Source organism: Pseudophryne corroboree, chromosome 4 (genome assembly GCF_028390025.1).
Source record: "Pseudophryne corroboree isolate aPseCor3 chromosome 4, aPseCor3.hap2, whole genome shotgun sequence".
NCBI classification, from domain to species: domain Eukaryota; kingdom Metazoa; phylum Chordata; class Amphibia; order Anura; family Myobatrachidae; genus Pseudophryne; species Pseudophryne corroboree.
This window is the reverse complement of record NC_086447.1, coordinates 888707937-888726542: the sequence shown is the minus strand read 5'-3', so window position 1 is coordinate 888726542 and position 18606 is coordinate 888707937. Positions and strand designations below refer to the sequence as shown.

At 44.6% G+C, this 18606-nt stretch overlaps 1 long non-coding RNA gene across 1 annotated transcript; it reads right to left on the bottom strand.

The window, feature by feature from the left end:
- Positions 1–2086: 2086 nt before the first annotated feature.
- Positions 2087–8900, bottom strand: LOC134910626 (uncharacterized). The gene is made up of 2 exons (XR_010176248.1): positions 7201–8900; positions 2087–4565 (listed from the first exon to the last, which is right to left on the bottom strand). It is a non-coding gene; the product is annotated as an uncharacterized LOC134910626 (long non-coding RNA).
- Positions 8901–18606: the final 9706 nt, after the last annotated feature.

The following is an 18606-nucleotide window of genomic DNA, read 5'->3' as shown; positions in this document are numbered from 1 at the left end:
AGGGACAGATGAGTCATCAGTGATATGCAAATCATCTTTTATTACAATAATCATATATCGAATACTTTTCTGCCATTTTGGCTGTAACTTTGCATTATCGTAGTCGACACTGGAGTCAGACTCCGTGTCGATATCAGTGTCTATTATTTTGGATAGTGAGCATTGAGAGACTCTGAAGGTCTCTGCTACATAGGGACAGACATGGGTAGATTCCCTGTCTGTTCTCTAATCTTTTGTGCAATAAATTCACATTAGCACTTAATTACACATATCCAAACAGGTGTCGGCGTTGTCGACGGAGACACCTCTCACACACATATTTGCTCCATCTCCTCCTTAGGAGAGCCTTTTACCTCAGACATGTCGACACACACGTACCGACACACCACACACTCAGGGAATGCTCATCTGAAGACAATTCCCCCACAAGGCCCTTTGGAGAGACAGAGAGAGAGTATGCCAGCACACACCCCAGCGCTATTAACCCAGGAATAACACAGTAACTTAATGTTAACCCAGTAGCTGCTGTTTATATTGATTTTTGCGCCTAATTATATGCCCCCCCCCCCCCTCTCTTTTTACCCTCTTCTACCGTGTAACTGGAGGGGAGAGGCTGGAGAGCTTCCTCTCAGCGGTGCTGTGGAGAAAAAACATGGCGCTGGTGAGGTCTGAGGAAGAAGCCCCGCCCCCTCGGCGGCGGGCTTCTGTCCCGCTTTCATGTACAATTTTTGGCGGGGGCTCATGCATATATACAGTGCCCAACTGTATATATGCCCACTTTTGCCAAGAGGTCCTAATTGCTGCCCAGGGCGCCCCCCCCTGTGCCCTGCACCCTACAGTGACCGGAGTATGTGGGTGTAGTGTGGGAGCAATGGCGCACAGCTGCAGTGCTGTGCGCTACCTCAGTTTGAAGACTGGAGTCTTCTGCCGCCGATTTCGAAGTCTTCTTGCTTCTTTCACCCGGCTTCTGTCTTCCGGCTCTGCGAGGGGGACGGCGGCGCGGCTCCGGGATCGGACGACAAAGGGTGAGATCCTGTGTACGATCCCTATGGAGCTAATGGTGTCCAGTAGCCTAAGAAGCAGGACCTATCTTCAGAGAGTAGGGCTGCTTCTCTCCCCTCAGTCCCACGATGCAGGGAGTCTGTTGCCAGCAGATCTCCCTGAAAATAAAAAACCTAACAAAATACTTTCTTATAGCAAGCTCAGGAGAGCTCACTGAACAGCACCCAGCTCGTCCGGGCACAGATTCAAACTGAGGTCTGGAGGAGGGACATAGAGGGAGGAGCCAGAACACACCAGAATCCAAATTCTTTCTTAAAGTGCCCATGTCTCCTGCGGAGCCCGTCTATTCCCCATGGTCCTTACGGAGTCCCCAGCATCCACTAGGACGTTAGAGAAATTTCCGGTGCACATCTCTAGATTTGACAGGGGTTAGAGAATGAGTGGCAGAGGACCAAGGCAAACAAACAAAAGGAAGTAGTAAGAAAGGAACTGAGCAGGTTACATTGTCCAGAGCAGGAAGATGGTGAATGCGGGTCCTGAATGCAGCAGATGACGATTGATGCTTGCGGTACTCAGATGTTGTCCAATGCTGTTTTAGATTACATTTCAGTAACTGAGAAGGGGAATTACAAATGCCTACTAGACTGACTTGCAAGATCTAATGTGTTTTATTAACCATATGAGCAAATTTTTTACTGATCAGAGGGGGTAATTCAGACCTGATCGCTAGCAGGTGATTTTTGCACTGCTGCGATCAGATAGTCGGCGCCTACAGGGGGAGTGTATTTTAGCTGTGCAAGTGTGCGATCGCATGTGTAGCAGAGCTGTACAAACTGATCTTGTGCAGTCTCTGCGCAGCCCAGGACTTACTCAGCCGCTGCGAACACTTCAGCCTGACCGGAACCGGAATTGACATCAGGAACCCTCCCTGCAAACGCTTGGACACGCCTACGTTTTTCCAACCACTCCCAGAAAACGGACAGTGAAAGGATTTGACCTTATTTTCTTTAACCCTCGATGTGATGGCCTTACAGACGTCTGGAGTGTAAACTTTTAACCACTAGGTACATGCACACACAAGCAGTTAAAATTCACACTGTTTATTATAAAGTTAACAAGAGTATATAAGACAATGCATATGGGTGGAACTGACAAGTGTAAAAGGGCTCATTGGCTTAGGGGTAGGTGCCTGGGTGGGGTACGTAGGGGTGGTTAATACTTGACATAACATAATTGGATATAGCAGTTGCCAGGCAGATGTTATATATGTTGCATCAGGCGAAACTTAACAAAGGATCTTTTAGTAACACACAGAAGTAGAAAAAGCAGGTTTCATCTAGTAGAGAGCTGACCTTGGATGCCAGACCCACACAAGCCTGGTATCTGTATGAGAGACAAAGGCATCTAACACAGGGCAGCAGCATCCATTGCAAACACATAAGAGTTCATAAAGCATGTTTTAACCCTTCACTAGGGAAATAGAAATATTCACTTTTACACTGTAATTATTATAAGGAAACTGATCATATAAAAAGTAATATGTACAAAGACAGAAGAGGTAACCCTTCAATCCCCTCTTAGAATCATGATTATTATATGACATGATTCTTGAGTGAGGCTCCTTTCTTGTTCCTCCAGTTCTTGAGATATTGGACATAATCGTCGGGTCCCTTACTATCAGAGGAGGTGACAGGACTGGTGGTTATGTCATAATACATCAGGGCCTTATCAATGCCTTTGGAGGTAAGTTTCTTTCCACAGGGAATTACACAATAAACTATAATGCCTAAAAGAATTAAAGTTATGAGTTTAAATATGCTTATTTGCACAAGAGCCTGTTTCCAATTTTCAAACCACCCAAAATATTGGCTCCATGGGTTATCAATACCTGAATTTTTCTTAAGTTCTATGGATAAGGTTTCTAACTTGTTTATGGCTAAAGTAACCTTACCATTGGGACCAGTGTTGTCAGGAATATATGTACAACAGCCTTCCACCTTACTAATGTAAACACATGTACCGCCTTTTTCTGCTAGGATCATGTCAAGGGCCATTCTATTTTGGGATGTCATTTGGGAAGTGGCTTCTAGCTGTTCAGCTATACCTTTAAGAGCATCTTTGGTATCATTAACAAATCTTTGTTGATTATAATATATATAATTAATCCAGGCTACGTTTTTATTTACAGTTTCCCACATATGTAATAAATGTCGCCTAATGATCTAGTTTGGTTGACTAAAACAGTTGTTCTTTTATTTGCACAATACCCTGGTGGGAAGGTTTTTAAATTTCTCCCTGGGGTGATGTTAGATGTATAACAGGTATAGTTTCCAGGATATATGGTTATGGTGCTTCCTGGGTTGGGATTTTTTGACAATATGGGATATTCCCTTTTCCACATTTCGCACTGACTGTCATTTGTTTTGGTGTCATTAAAAAGGCTGAAAAAAACAATTTTCTTGTTCTAGGGGTATATTAAGGGGCACTGTACCTAGGTGGGGCCTAGATTTGCCACAGACATAACAGTTGCTTTTATTGTGTTTGTTAGCACTATACTTCATCCATTCCAACCAAAAATTAATGTCAGAGAAACCAGTTTCAATAGCTAGGGTGTCTTCAAAGGTAGGGTTAGTAATAGCCACCATATCTTTAAAAGTGGCAATATGGGGCTTTAAAGGTTTGTTTTGGGGAGCAATTTTAGGCTGGTATTTTGGGTTTTTATACATATCCCATAAATAAAACATTTGCCTTGCACTATAATACCCTGCTTGCCACCATATACCAAGTACATAAGTCTCATTGTCGCTTCTGCTAGGATTCACTATGTTTAGTCTAAACCTGTATGAATTTGGGCCTTCATCCATCTTATGAATGGATAGTCTAGAAAGTAGGGGTACTCCATATTTGCTCCATCTATTCTTTGCAAACGATGGGCCATATTTCCAATCTACTCCTGTATTCCACCCCACAGCTTCCCAGGAATTACAATTAGATCCATAATATCTATTGTCATAGTACCATTCGTCAGTAACACAAATATATACTGTCTCAGACATTCCTGATTTCCTCCTTTGTTGTATATAATATTTGTCATCAGCAATTTTGGGGAACATAAAATAGTCAAGGATATATGTGGCTACGTGTGTATTGGAGGAATTGTACCACAAGGTGGGGATCCCATTAGTCTGTGTAATATCAACCTCACATATTGTGTGGTGAGTGAGGGCCAGTAGGGCTATCAAGGTAGTCCCCAGGATAAAGATAGGGGACAGGTTCCTCATCTTCTTCTGTTCTTCTTTCTTCGCTAGGTGGGAGGTCAGGGCTGTCTGCCCCGGTTCGTACCTCACTGGAATCACTTGCTTCCCTCTCTAGGTCTGGTCTAGGAACCTTTTTTTTACTCGGGATGCATGGATCCAGGTAGGACTTTCCTCTGTCAGGACTGCTGTTCGGGTAACTGCTACGACCTCTGTCTCTGGACCATAGGTGAAGTCTCCTGGGCTCTTGTTCCTGGGGAGCACCTTCACCACGACTCTGTCTCCGACTTTAAAGGAGTGTGTAGGTTCCTGTGGATTCAAAAGGGTTTTTACAAACAACCTCATGTTCAATTTCATTCAGTTTTGTTATCAGGGACCTGACATACTCTTCTCTGATAAGTTCTAGATCTCCCTCCTGTATTACTAATGGTTTCTTAGCCCAAGGTGTGGGAAAAGGCCTGCCCATTAGTATTTTAAATGGGGAGTAACCTAGAGTTTTCTGTGGGGTATTCAAGATGCTGGTGTTTAGCTTTATTAGGGTTGTTCCTGAGGCAAGTGATGCATCTGCTAACATACTGGTCCACAAGTGATTTGGCATTAGTAACATAAAAATCACTGGTTAGTAGGAGGAGTGTTGTGGCTTCACCACGGTGACCAACACCACGGCACTGGGCAACGAGCAAAGGGGCACTGGACTGGGGTATACAGGGTTTCCCCTCTTTGCAGATTAATCCTGATTTAGGATTTTTTCTGCAGAATTGGGTAAGTCCAGTCGGAGAGATCAGTATTAGTCGCAGCAGCTTGAAGTTGAGTGAGCAGATGGACGTTGTCAAGGGAGGGACATGCTCTAGTGAGTGCAATGAGTTCTGCAGCTTGCGCGGACTGATAAGGTATTGGTAGGGTTTCCAACACAGTATCAGGGAGGGTGACAATGGCATAGCTAGCCTGGTATGTATTGTCATTGGGCCTACTACAGGAGTCGTCAACAAAAACAATGTCTGCGCCTGGTATGGGAACGGGAGACATGTCAAGTCTGGGAGAAGTTTCAGCTTCAATGGAAGCAGCACAGTCATGTAGGTCGGGTGGTTCATCCTCGGGACCTTTCAAGCCTAAAAGGGCATTGAGAATGGGTGCAGGGCCAGAAGAACTAGCAGTGTACTTGATGGTAAGGGTAGGGTTACTCAAAAGGAGTACTTCATATCCACTAAGGCGTTGTGCTGACATGTGCTGTGTGTAAGCCTTTAAGTATTGCCAGGACATCATGTGTGGTGTGGAGTACTGTGATGTGGCCTAAAGTGAGGGTAGTGGCCATTTCTGCAACCATTGCACAGGCTGCCAAAGCCCTGAGGCAGGCAGGCATACCTTGTACAGACACTGGCATGACTTTGGAAAAAAAATGCCACGGGGCGCAACTTCCCTCCATGAAACTGTGTGAGCACCCCCGCCATGGTTTTACAATTGTCCCTTGCATATAGATGGAAAGGTAGTACATAACTGGGGAGGCCAAGTGCCGGACTTTTCATCAACATACATTTTAAACTTTCATATGCAGTTAACATTTCTTGTGACCATTGTACAGTTTTAGGTTTGTCCTTCAGTGTGGCTTGTCTCAAAATGTTATCACAATAAGAGCAATCAGATATCCACTGTCTGCAGTAATTTACCATACCCAGGAAGGACAGTAGTTCCTTCTGGGTAGTTGGGGTGACCAGGCCCAATACAGACTGTATGCATTGTGGACTGACTTTTCTCTCTCCCTGAGTGAGCACAAAACCTAAGTAATCAACATGCTTTTTACACCATTGCATTTTTATTTTGGACACCTTGTGTCCACATTCACAAAGCCAGTTTAGTAATGAAACACCATCCTCTCGGCAGGCCTCCTCAGTTTTACTACAGAGCAGCAGATCATCTGCATACTGTAGCAGGACTGAACCATGGTGAGGTTGCCAGGGCCTCAATGTGGCCTGGAGACAACAGGTGCGTCAATAATCTGCACCAGGTAAGTTGTTTACCCTCAAAAGAAAAGGCAAAAAGTAATTGTGTCTGTGAATCTACAGGTATGCTGAAAAAAAAAGGCATTCTTCAACACTCAGAAAATCTGTAAGAGAAGAACGCAGCATCTGCAGGGATTGCAGAAATGAGTGAGTTTACATCTGGAACAATTGGTGCAATTGGGACAATTAACTGATTGATCGCTCTGAGATCCTGTACAAATCCCATACTACCATCAGCTTTGGCAACAGGGTTCACAGGAGTACAGTATGGTGATACAATATGTCTGAGATACCCTGTTGTAAGAATTGCTGTATCATGGGGCGGAGACCTTCTATCTTTTCTGGTGAGAGGGGGTATTGCATAAGTCAGAACACAAAACACTGGCTGCTGCACCGCTGTCCACTAAAAAGGGAATTTTACTTCCATTTATAATAAGTGGCAGCAGAGGTGAATCTCACTATGACGGGAGAGTTGAATAAAGGCTGGGATACCCTCCTCCGGGCCCCGTCAGTGCGCGGGGTCTTTGGAATGTTCCCTGACTGCGGGGTTGGTTCTGTCTGTCAAAGCGTCTGGAGCTCTGATAGTTATGAGTGGGCGCAGGTTTCTTTTTACAAGCTACAGCGACAGGCAAAAAAAAACACAGGCAAAAAAAACTTCCTTCATATGTGTATAGCTGCGTCCTTTGCAAGTTTTGCGTAAATAAGATATACAGCCATCGAGGGTAATGGTGGGCTTGGGACAGTGTTTTACTATTATCTAAACTCTGGGTTATTGGTGCGTTAGGGATAGAGCTAGTGGACGCACCCTCCAGCAGTGAAGTTGGAAGCGATCCCATTTAGTGTGAAAGGGTTACTGCTGCCAAGAGATTTGTGTCTCTGAGCGCAGGATACATTGGAATGCAAAAAAGGGGGGGGGGGGGGGGGCGAGAGGGATTTCAAAGACTTACAATTCCTCTGCAGCTTCGCTTCTGTGCTATTGGAAACTGACATTTTTTTTTAAATCTCCATATAGAAAAGGTAATTACTGCCTTCCCGTAGGAATGGGTCCCGTCCTGCTTTCTCTGTCCATCCCGCTAAATTATCCACCCATGGGTTAACTAAATAATACTCTGAGGTAGAGTTACGGGCAACATACATCCTGCATGTCTCACCAGGGAGGGGCGGGGGATATGCAGTTTTTTTTTACTCTGACTAGAGCCCATTGTCAGACAGTAATATAAATCAACAGTACAACTTTTTAAAAGAAAATTATCTAAAATATACGACACTCTACTTATACATAGGTCCCTCCCATAGTAAAAATGCAATCTACACCAGCTTTCTACGCAATTTCCACAACAACCCACAACAACTGTCTATGCAATATCACAACAAAAATGCAGTTTACAAAAAAAAACCTTCTATGCAATTTCACAACAAAAAGACTTTCTATGAAATTTCACAACAAAAAAAATGCAATTTACAAAAACTTTCTATGCATGCATTAGCTAACACCAGTTAATTAGTCATTGACAATATCACAATATTATCTGTATAATGAGAACATGAAATCTTTTGACGGGTACGCTTACCTTCGTACAAGATGTCAGAAAAAATACAGCGTTTTAGACAGGAAGCAAGAAAAGTGTTTGAGTAAAGATATCTGGCAGACGAAAACTTACCAGCCGTCTGGACCAAATATAAGAACTTATCTCACTACAAACATACAAAAATATATAGGCGATCAAATCGGGGTATTCTCTACGTTACGTATAGACTCCCAGGTCTATTTTTAAGTATCCCAGATACTAACGTCTTTGGAGAAGTGCGCTCGGACCCCTGGTCCCTTCTCAGACGTATCTTTAAGTCCCAGACATTAAAGATTCTATGGTATCCCTGATACCTGTTTTAAAAACTTCGTAATATTAAGTCCCGGACTTAAATATTACCTTGTCACGTGTTCCCGGAACACTGACACGGATTCAGCTTCAGTGTATGACCGCAATCCCGCATAGCAAAGACAGACAATAAATCTTCTATCTTTATTATTCGGGGACGATCACTGAATCCCGGACATAACCCCCAGCTGAAAGGATTTGACCTTATTTTCTTTAACCCTCGATGTGATGGCCTTACAGACGTCTGGAGTGTAAACTTTTAACCACTAGGTACATGCACACACAAGCAGTTAAAATTCACACTGTTTATTATAAAGTTAACAAGAGTATATAAGACAATGCATATGGGTGGAACTGACAAGTGTAAAAGGGCTCATTGGCTTAGGGGTAGGTGCCTGGGTGGGGTACGTAGGGGTGGTTAATACTTGACATAACATAATTGGATATAGCAGTTGCCAGGCAGATGTTATATATGTTGCATCAGGCGAAACTTAACAAAGGATCTTTTAGTAACACACAGAAGTAGAAAAAGCAGGTTTCATCTAGTAGAGAGCTGACCTTGGATGCCAGACCCACACAAGCCTGGTATCTGTATGAGAGACAAAGGCATCTAACACAGGGCAGCAGCATCCATTGCAAACACATAAGAGTTCATAAAGCATGTTTTAACCCTTCACTAGGGAAATAGAAATATTCACTTTTACACTGTAATTATTATAAGGAAACTGATCATATAAAAAGTAATATGTACAAAGACAGAAGAGGTAACCCTTCAGACAGTTGCCACCCACAAACGCCCTCTTCCTGTCAATCTGCTTGCGATCGCCTGTGTGATCGCTTTTTTCACACCATCCCGTCGTTATGCACCGATACCCGGTGCAGTCGTCCGACACTCCTGCACATTGCGGTGCATACACATGCGCAATTCGGACCTGATCAAGGCTGTGAGAAAACGCAGCCTAGTGATCAGGTCTGAATTAGGCCCAAAGTTATATATGTGCTGAGAGGTGCAGCAGATAACACTACATCAGTTTTTCCCAACTCTAGTCCTTGTGTCCCTAACACTACATGTTTTCCAGAAATCTTAGTTGGAGCACATGTGTATTCATTACTGGCTGACACAAGAGGTGGAGGTAATTATTACACTTGTCATACCGATGAGATCTGTAAGACATGCGCTGCTAGTTACGAGACACTGCCCCACCTACGCTGTCACTTGCAGAGCCCTCTACCCTGTGTTACACGTCTGCACCTACTGTGCGTTTGACACCCTCATCTGTATTTATTTTACACCCGATTGTAGTTGTATCATTTAGATCTATGACTGTTCGGCGCTGCAGCATTTAGCGACGCTTTGCAAATAAAGGTGATGATGAATTTTAAGACATAGAATGTTAATTAATTATTATAAGATTGCAGAGGGAGTAATGGGAGAGAAGCTGAAAATGTAGGGAATGTGCTTGTAAAGTGGTGGGAAAGTTTTACTTTGACACTTACACTCCCCCCTAGCGCATTTCATAGTACCTACGTCACGGCCTCTGTAAATGCAGTCTGCTCTTAGCTTTGCAGATGTAGGATTCTCTGCAAAATGTGTTGATTGGAAACAGTGATAGTGTCACATTGCACTGAAAACTATGCCCACTTTACAGCCATCCCTTATGTTAATTGCAACTTTTCTGCTTTACTTCTTATTGTCCTTGTTACAGTACATCACATGCAATCATGTTATTCCACAGATCCATGTACAACAAACATAGGCACGCCCAGTGTCGGACTGGGGCATGTAGGGCCCACCGGGGGTATGCAGTGGTAGGGGCCCATGTTTAGGGGTGTGGCCAGTCTCTAGAAGGAGTGTGCCCAGCCGCCACATTGGTTTGCCTTACCATTTTGCATGGGTTGGGCCCCTTGATAAATGTATACAGTAAGGGCCTAATTCTGAGTTGATCGCAGCAGCAAATTTGTTAGCAGTTGGACAAAACCATGTGCACTGCAGGGGGGACAGATATAACATGTGCAGAGAGAGTTAGATTTGGATGGGGTGTATTCAAACTGAAATCTAAATTGCAGTGTAAAAATAAAGCAGCCAGTATTTACCCTGCACAGAAACGAAATAACCCACCCAGATCTAACTCTCTCTGCAAATGTTATATCTGCCCCCCCCCCCCCCCCCCTACAGTGCACATGGTTTTGCCCAATTGCTAACAAACTTGCTGCTGCGATTAACTCAGAATTACCCCCTAAATACTGTAGTGCATGTGCGATAATGTGCTAGATTAATAGCAGCACAGTCTGGAACCTGATCCCTAGAGGAGGGAGTGGGTCACCAGCAGACCTTAGGGCCCACCGTGGGTTTCCCCTGTACCCCTGTGGGCCAGTCCAACCATGGGCACACCGTGGTAAATACGGTTGTTAAAGCACCATTGCTCTGTGGTCTGACAGTTCTTGAATGATGGTGTGTTTCAAACAGCATTTCGAGGTGCATTTATTAGTTATCTGGCTTTAGACCTGATAAATCAATTTCTTATTGCCGCTATATCACCTGGATGGGTCAGCATGGACGGTGTAATGGTTAGCAATAATGTCTCACAGCACAGAGGTCATGGGTTCGATTCCCACATGTGTGGAGTTTGTATATTCTCACCATGCTTGCGTGGGTTTCCTCCAGGTACCCTGGTTTTCTCCCACAATCCAAAAATGTACTGGTAAATTAATTGGCTCCTCACAAAATTAATCCTAGCGTGAAGTTGTGTGCATGTACACGTGGTAGGGAATGTGGCCCCAGATTTATCAAGCCTTGGAGAGTAATTAATTGCACGGTGATAAAGTACCAACCAATCAGCTCCTAACTGTCATTTTTCAAAAACAGCCTGTAACATGGCAGTTAAGAGCTGATTGGCTTGCAATTTATCACTCTCCAAGGCTTGATAAATCTGGGCCGTAGATTGTAAGCTCCACTGGGGCAGAGACTAATGTGAAGTGCTGCGAAATATGGGGGGCACTATTACCATAACTGGTAATAAATAAATAATAATGTATTAAAAATCACGTCCAAGGACATGGATTTCGATAGAAGCCCGTCCCGACAATGATTTAAGTAAAGAAGTCCCACCAGCGATCCCTTTATGCTGCAGGACCAGTAGCAGCTCTTGCCATGGGCAAGCAGGACTTTTGCCCGGGGCGCCGCTGTCCTGGGAGCGCCGCCGCCGTGGCAAGAGCCGCTACTAACTAGGATGGCGGTGGCGGTGGTTATGAAAAGGCGCTCTCCGCGAAGTGAATCTAGACGCGCAGTGAGGTAGCGTCTAGTTTCCCTTCGCGGAGAGGACCTTTCTGTGCGGCGCTATGGGAGATGAGAGGAGCGGCATCAGTGGCGGAGACGGAGTGCAGTGGTCGGGAAGCAGGAACGGGGCTGGTAAGTATTTTTTTACTAGGGGCACAGCTACTGGTGGACACACTAAGGGGAGCACAACTACTGGGACCACAACTAAATGGGGCATAGCTGCAGGGGGCACAACTACTGGGGGCACTGCTGCATGGGGCATAACAGCTACTGGGGGCACTGCTGCAGGGGGCACAACAGCTGCAGGGGGCACAGCTGCAGGGGGCATAGCAGCTGCTGGGGGCACAGCTGCAGGGGGCACAACTCTACAGGGGGCAAAACTACAGGGAGTAAAACTAACCACGCCCCTTTCCTATGAAGCCACACCTCCATTTTGCTCTAACCCTGTTTCACCGTCGGGGGGGGGGGGGGGGGGGGCAAAGGAAACTTTTGCCCTGGGCACCACAAAGTCTAGAACTGACCCTGTGCAGGACCTACAGTACTGTACTGCACATTCCTGTCACCATGCTGCAAAACCACCATGAAACATCTACACCATAGGTTCTCAAACTCGGTCCTCAGGACCCCACACAGTGCATGTTTTGCAGGTAACCCAGCAGGTGCACAGGTGTATTAATTACTCACTGACACATTTTAAAAGGTCCACAGGTGGAGCTAATTATTTCACTTGTGATTCTGTGAGGGGACCTGCAAAACATGTACTGTGTGGGGTCCTGAGGACCGAGTTTGAGAACCTGTGATCTACACGATACTTACATTTTGCGGGAATTGTCTGGCGACATATGTTTCCCACAAAATTCCTTTAACAAATAAGACCCTTAAAAACAGCTGAGTGTGTTACACACTTGCTGTATAGTTCAATTGATGAGGTCTACTATAAATTGCTAATGGATTTCATTAATGTTCTGCTTTACAAACACCCATAATTATAATACCAAACCAATAAATACGTGTCGTGGGCTAGCTGGCAAACATTTCCTAGCTGCATTGTCAGCTCCACAATGGCCCTCATTCCGAGTTGTTCGCTCTGTAATTTTCTCCGCATCGCAGCGATTTTCTGCTAATTGCGCATGCGCAATGTTCGCACTGCGACTGCGCCAAGTAAATTTGCTATGCAGTTAGGTATTTTACTCACGGCATTACGAGGTTTTTTCTTCGTTCTGGTGATCGTAGTGTGATTGACAGGAAGTGGGTGTTTCTGGGCGGAAACTGGACGTTTTATGGGTGTGTGCGAAAAAACGCTACCGTTTCTGGGAAAAACGCGGGAGTGGCTGGAGAAACGGAGGAGTGTCTGGCCGAACGCTGGGTGTGTTTGTGACGTCAAACCAGGAACGAAACTGACTGAACTGATCGCAGTGGCAGAGTAAGTCTGGAGCTACTCAGAAACTGCTAAGAAGTGTCTATTCGCAAATCTGCTAATCTTTCGTTCGCAAGTTTACTATGCTAAGATTCACTCCCAGTAGGTGGCGGCTTAGCGTGTGCAATGCTGCTAAAAGCAGCTTGCGAGCGAACAACTCGGAATGACCACCAATGTAAATGTCCTTAATATGAAGTCAAAATAGAGCAACTGGTACCAGGACCCTTTATAAGAGGATTTCAGCTACCAGCGAGAATTTTCTGCATAGACTTTGGTGTAACCTTTGCCTTTATAACGTCATTGACAAAATACACGATAATCTGCGTTGTTAGACTATTCCATTTACGCAGCAAGAAGCACATATTAAATATTTGTCATTGTGTACAACCCTAGGTGATATTCCATTGTTGATTATTGATCTTTCTGCCAGCCGCATCTTGTGTAAACTGACTTAACATTTTGTTTATTGTTCTGTTTGTTTATTTAATAGGAAAAAATAAATGTTTAACAACAGTGCACAGAATGTTATATTAATACCCCAATTTATTGTAGGAAGATTTGCAACTTATTATTGTTATTTCAACTGCCTACATATGGAAACAAAATACCTCATTTCTACCTAACCTATCTAAATATGAAAAGGGTTCTCTAGCTGACATAAAGGAGGGAATTCAATTATGGATGAAGTAATCCGCTCAGCCAAATCAGTGCGGTAGCATCCGCACTTTTTACAGCAGCCCAATCGACTGTTTGCTACTCCATAGGATTGCAAGCACTTTGCGCGCATTCAGGAATCGGCTAGGCGTGCCAAGGGTGCGAGATGTGATGCCGTTGCCGGCGTTTAACAACCACGGCAATGGCAATTCACACCCTTCGCCTGTTATTCAATTTCCCCCATAAAGCTCGTTTTCACCTCTTTTATTGCCTGCCATAGAACTTGTCAGACAGCCACAAAGGTTATTAGTTTTACTTTGTTACTACAGTGTTGCTATATTGTTAAGCCTTTACACAGCAGAGAACAAGATACTTTTAAGGGGTACTTCACGCCCAGGGCCGGTTCTAGCCCTTGTGGCGCCCCGGGTGAAAATAGGGGCGTGGCTTCATAAAGGGGTGAGATCAATGTGCCCCCAGTAGTATTGCCCCCGTTTGTGTCCCCAGTAGTATTGCCCCCGCTAGTGGCCCCAGTAGTATTGCCCCCGTTAGTGGCCCCAGTAGTATTGCCCTCATTTGTACTGCTTTTAAAGAAAACCAGTAGCAGATCTTGCCACGGTGGGGGCGCCCTCTAGAAGGCGGCGCCCTGGTCAAAAGTACCGTGTGCCCGTAGCAAGATCCGCTACTGTTCACATCTATCTGTACTCTTAAGTAGCATCTGCAGGGAGTTTAGTACTGTAGCCCTGCCATCACTGTACTCACAGACGCCCACCCTCTTACACCTTTGCCAGGTGTAAGAGGGCGCAAGTCAGTGATACACACAATCTACATATGAAGAAGTCATCAGGACGAAACGCGTTGGGCTCTCCCTCTGTGACCCTCTACCTACAAAGTTAAGACTCTCCTTTATTCTTATTTATTCTAATTTTAGAACATTATTAGTTAATTATTATTATTTTTACTATCATTTTTATGCAAAAATTCTTGGTCTTAGAACATTGCGTGTGTGTTTTTAACAAAACACAACCCCTCCCCCCTCTATTTTTACATTTTTACCTTCATACTAATTGTATTTTATCTGTACCAAATAAATTTGTATATTTTATTTTATTATATACATGGTTTGAAACATTTTTTTACACCAGTGGTCGCCGGTACCCTTATACCATTTTTTCCATATATATATATATATATATATATATGTGTGTGTAGAAATATACCGTAAATATATATATACACACACACAAACTAGTGTAAAGGGAACCAGGTCACCTCAGACTGCCCCATTTTTACAATTCGTAGACCTCTTACTGTTCCCACACACATGATGCTTTTTTACATTTTTGTATTTATTGTTCCTTTCATGAATTCGAGCAAGTGGTCAAATCTGCAGAACGTTAAGAAAATATTTCTGAATCCAGAACTGAGTATACATCTATAACATAAACGTAGTGTGCTACATTTGAATTTAGCTAGGAGTAATAATGTATTCTAGGGGAAGCTGTCATATTATAGTAATGCTCTGATACACTGTAAACAAACCCATTATAATGGTGTAAAATTGAAGATTGTTATGTAATTGAATAACACTGTCCTACGATAATGCTGGGACATTCAGGATCTCTGTTGTTTGGAGCAGTTGCCCTGGTGACCTCCAGTAGAGTATGTTGGCAGAGATTCCAAATCTTCTAATGAGCGCGTTCGTAGCATAACTTTGGGCGTTAACCCTGATTTCATTTTCATAATAAAGGCCGAGCCCTCCTGCTTTCTAACCTTTTATGACATTTTGGAAATTTGAATAACAATTTGTAATTCATTTTAGCATCAGAATAATGCAAAACTGTATGATGTACAATATGTCTACTTGCGTATGTCCAGATTATATTGTTTACAGAGCATTACGGTTGCTCTGCCCACTGTTATAGATCTGCAACTTCTCTGTCATATACTCTCCGTATATATTCTCCGTATGTACTTTTTCTGGTTTTTTTTTTTGTATAATTGTTTCTAATCCTATGATTTGTTGTACGGAGTGCTGTGGAGGTTTTTGTGCCTTTCTATTAAGTGATGGTTGATTATATAAGCAATTTGACTGTGTGCATGCAAAGCTAAGGGCATCATCTGTGCAGAGTTATCACATTGTGGGTGGTATGTACTAAAGCCTAGAATGTGGTAAAAACTCTGAAAATCCAGTTCTCTTGAGTTTTTACTGCATTCCCGTTAGTGATGTGCACCGGACATTTTTCGGGTTTTGTGTTTTGGTTTTGGATTCGGTTCCGTGGCCGTGTTTTGGATTCGGACGCGTTTTGGCAAAACCTCCCTGAAATTTTTTTGTCGGATTCGGGTGTGTTTTGGATTCGGGTGTTTTTTTACAAAAAACCCTCAAAAACAGCTTAAATCATAGAATTTGGGGGTCATTTTGATCCCATAGTATTATTAACCTCAATAACCATAATTTCCACTCATTTTCAGTCTATTCTGAATACCTAACACCTCACAATATTATTTTTAGTCCTAAAATTTGTACCGAGGTCGCTGGATGACTAAGCTAAGCGACACAAGTGGCCAACACAAACACCTGGCCCATCTAGGAGTGGCACTGCAGTGTCAGACAGGATGGCACTTCAAAAAAATAGTCCCCAAACAGCACATGATGCAAAGAAAAAAAGAGGTGCACCAAGGTCGCTGGATGGCTAAGCTAAGCGACACAAGTGGCCGACACAAACACCTGGCCCATCTAGGAGTGGCACTGCAGTGTCAGGCAGGATGGCACTTCAAAAAAATAGTCCCCAAACAGCACATGATGCAAAGAAAAATGAAAGAAAAAAGAGGTGCAAGATGGAATTGTCCTTGGGCCCTCCCACCCAACCTTATGTTGTATAAACAGGACATGCACACTTTAACAAACCCATCATTTCAGCGACAGGGTCTGCCACACAACTGTGACTGAAATGACTGGTTGGTTTGGGCCCCCACCAAAAAAGAAGCAATCAATCTCTCCTTGCACAAACTCGCTCTACAGAGGCAAGATGTCCACCTCCTCCTCATCGTCCGATTCCTCACCCCTTTCACTGTGTACATCCCCCTCCTCACAGATTATTAATTTGTCCCCACTGGAATCCACCATCTCAGGTCCCTGTGTACTTTCTGGAGGCAATTGCTGGTGAATGTCTCCACGGAGGAATTGATTATAATTAATTTTGATGAACATCATCTTCTCCACATTTTCTGGAAGTAACCTCGTACGCCGATTGCTGACAAGGTGAGCGGCTGCACTAAACACTCTTTCGGAGTACGCACTGGAGGGTGGGCAACTTAGGTAAAATAAAGCCAGTTTCTGCAAGGGCCTCCAAATTGCCTCTTTTTCCTGCCAGTATACGTACGGACTGTCTGACGTGCCTACTTGGATGCGGTCACTCATATAATCCTCCACCATTCTTTCAATGGTGAGAGAATCATATGCAGTGACAGTAGACGACATGTCAGTAATCGTTGGCAGGTCCTTCAGTCCGGACCAGATGTCAGCACTCGCTCCAGACTGCCCTGCATCACCGCCAGCGGGTGGGCTCGGAATTCTGAGCCTTTTCCTCGCTCCCCCAGTTGCGGGAGAATGTGAAGGAGGAGCTGTTGACGGGTCACGTTCCGCTTGACTTGACAATTTTCTCACCAGCAGGTCTTTGAACCTCTGCAGACTTGTTTCTGCCGGAAAGAGAGATCCAACGTAGGTTTTAAATCTAGGATCGAGCACGGTGGCCAAAATGTAGTGCCCTGATTTCAACAGATTGACCACCCGTGAATCCTGGTTAAGCGAATTAAGGGCTCCATCCACAAGTCCCACATGCCTAGCGGAATCGCTCTATTTTAGCTCCTCCTTCAATGTCTCCAGCTTCTTCTGCAAAAGCCTGATGAGGGGAATGACCTGACTCAGGCTGGCAGTGTCTGAACTGACTTCACGTGTGGCAAGTTCAAAGGGTTGCAGAACCTTGCACAACGTTGAAATCATTCTCCACTGCGCTTGAGTCAGGTGCATTCCCCCTCCTTTGCCTATATCGTAGGCAGATGTATAGGCTTGAATGGCCTTTTGCTGCTCCTCCATCCTCTGAAGCATATAGAGGGTTGAATTCCACCTCGTTACTACCTCTTGCTTCAGATGATGGCAGGGCAGGTTCAGGACTGTTTGCTGGTGCTCCAGTCTTCGGCACGCGGTGGCTGAATGCCGAAAGTGGCCCACAACTCTTCGGGCCATCGACAGCATCTCTTGCACGCCCCTGTCATTTTTTAAATAATTCTGCACCACCAAATTCAATGTATGTGCAAAACATGGGACGTGCTGGAATTTGCCCAGATGTAATGCACGCACAATATTGCTGGCGTTGTCCGATGTCACAAATCCCCAGGAGAGTCCATTTGGGGTAAGCCATTCTGCGATGATGTTCCTCAGTTTCCGTAAGAGGTTGTCAGCTGTGTGCCTCTTCTGGAAAGCGGTGATACAAAGTGTAGCCTGCCTAGGAATGAGTTGGCGTTTGCGAGATGCTGCTACTGGTGCCACCGCTGCTGTTCTTGCTGCGGGAGGCAATACATCTACCCAGTGGGCTGTCACAGTCATATAGTCCTGAGTCTGCCCTGCTCCACTTGTCCACATGTCCGTGGTTAAGTGGACATTGGGTACAACTGCATTTTTTAGGACACTGGTGACTCTTTTTCTGAGGTCTGTGTACATTTTCGGTATCGCCTGCCTAGAGAAATGGAACCTAGATGGTATTTGGTACCGGGGACACAGTACCTCAATCAAGTCTGTAGTTGCCTGTGAATTAACGGTGGATAACGGAAACACGTTTCTCACCGCCCAGGCTGCCAAGGCCTGAGTTATCCGCTTTGCAGCAGGATGACTGCTGTGATATTTCATCTTCCTCGCAAAGGACTGTTGGACAGTCAATTGCTTACTGGAAGTAGTACAAGTGGTCTTCCGACTTCCCCTCTGGGATGACGATCGACTCCCAGCAGCAACAGCAGCAGCGCCAGCAGCAAGAGGCGTTACACTCAAGGATGCATCGGAGGAATCCCAGGCAGGAGAGGACTCGTCAGACTTGACAGTGACATGGCCTGCAGGACTATTGGCTTTCCTGTGTAA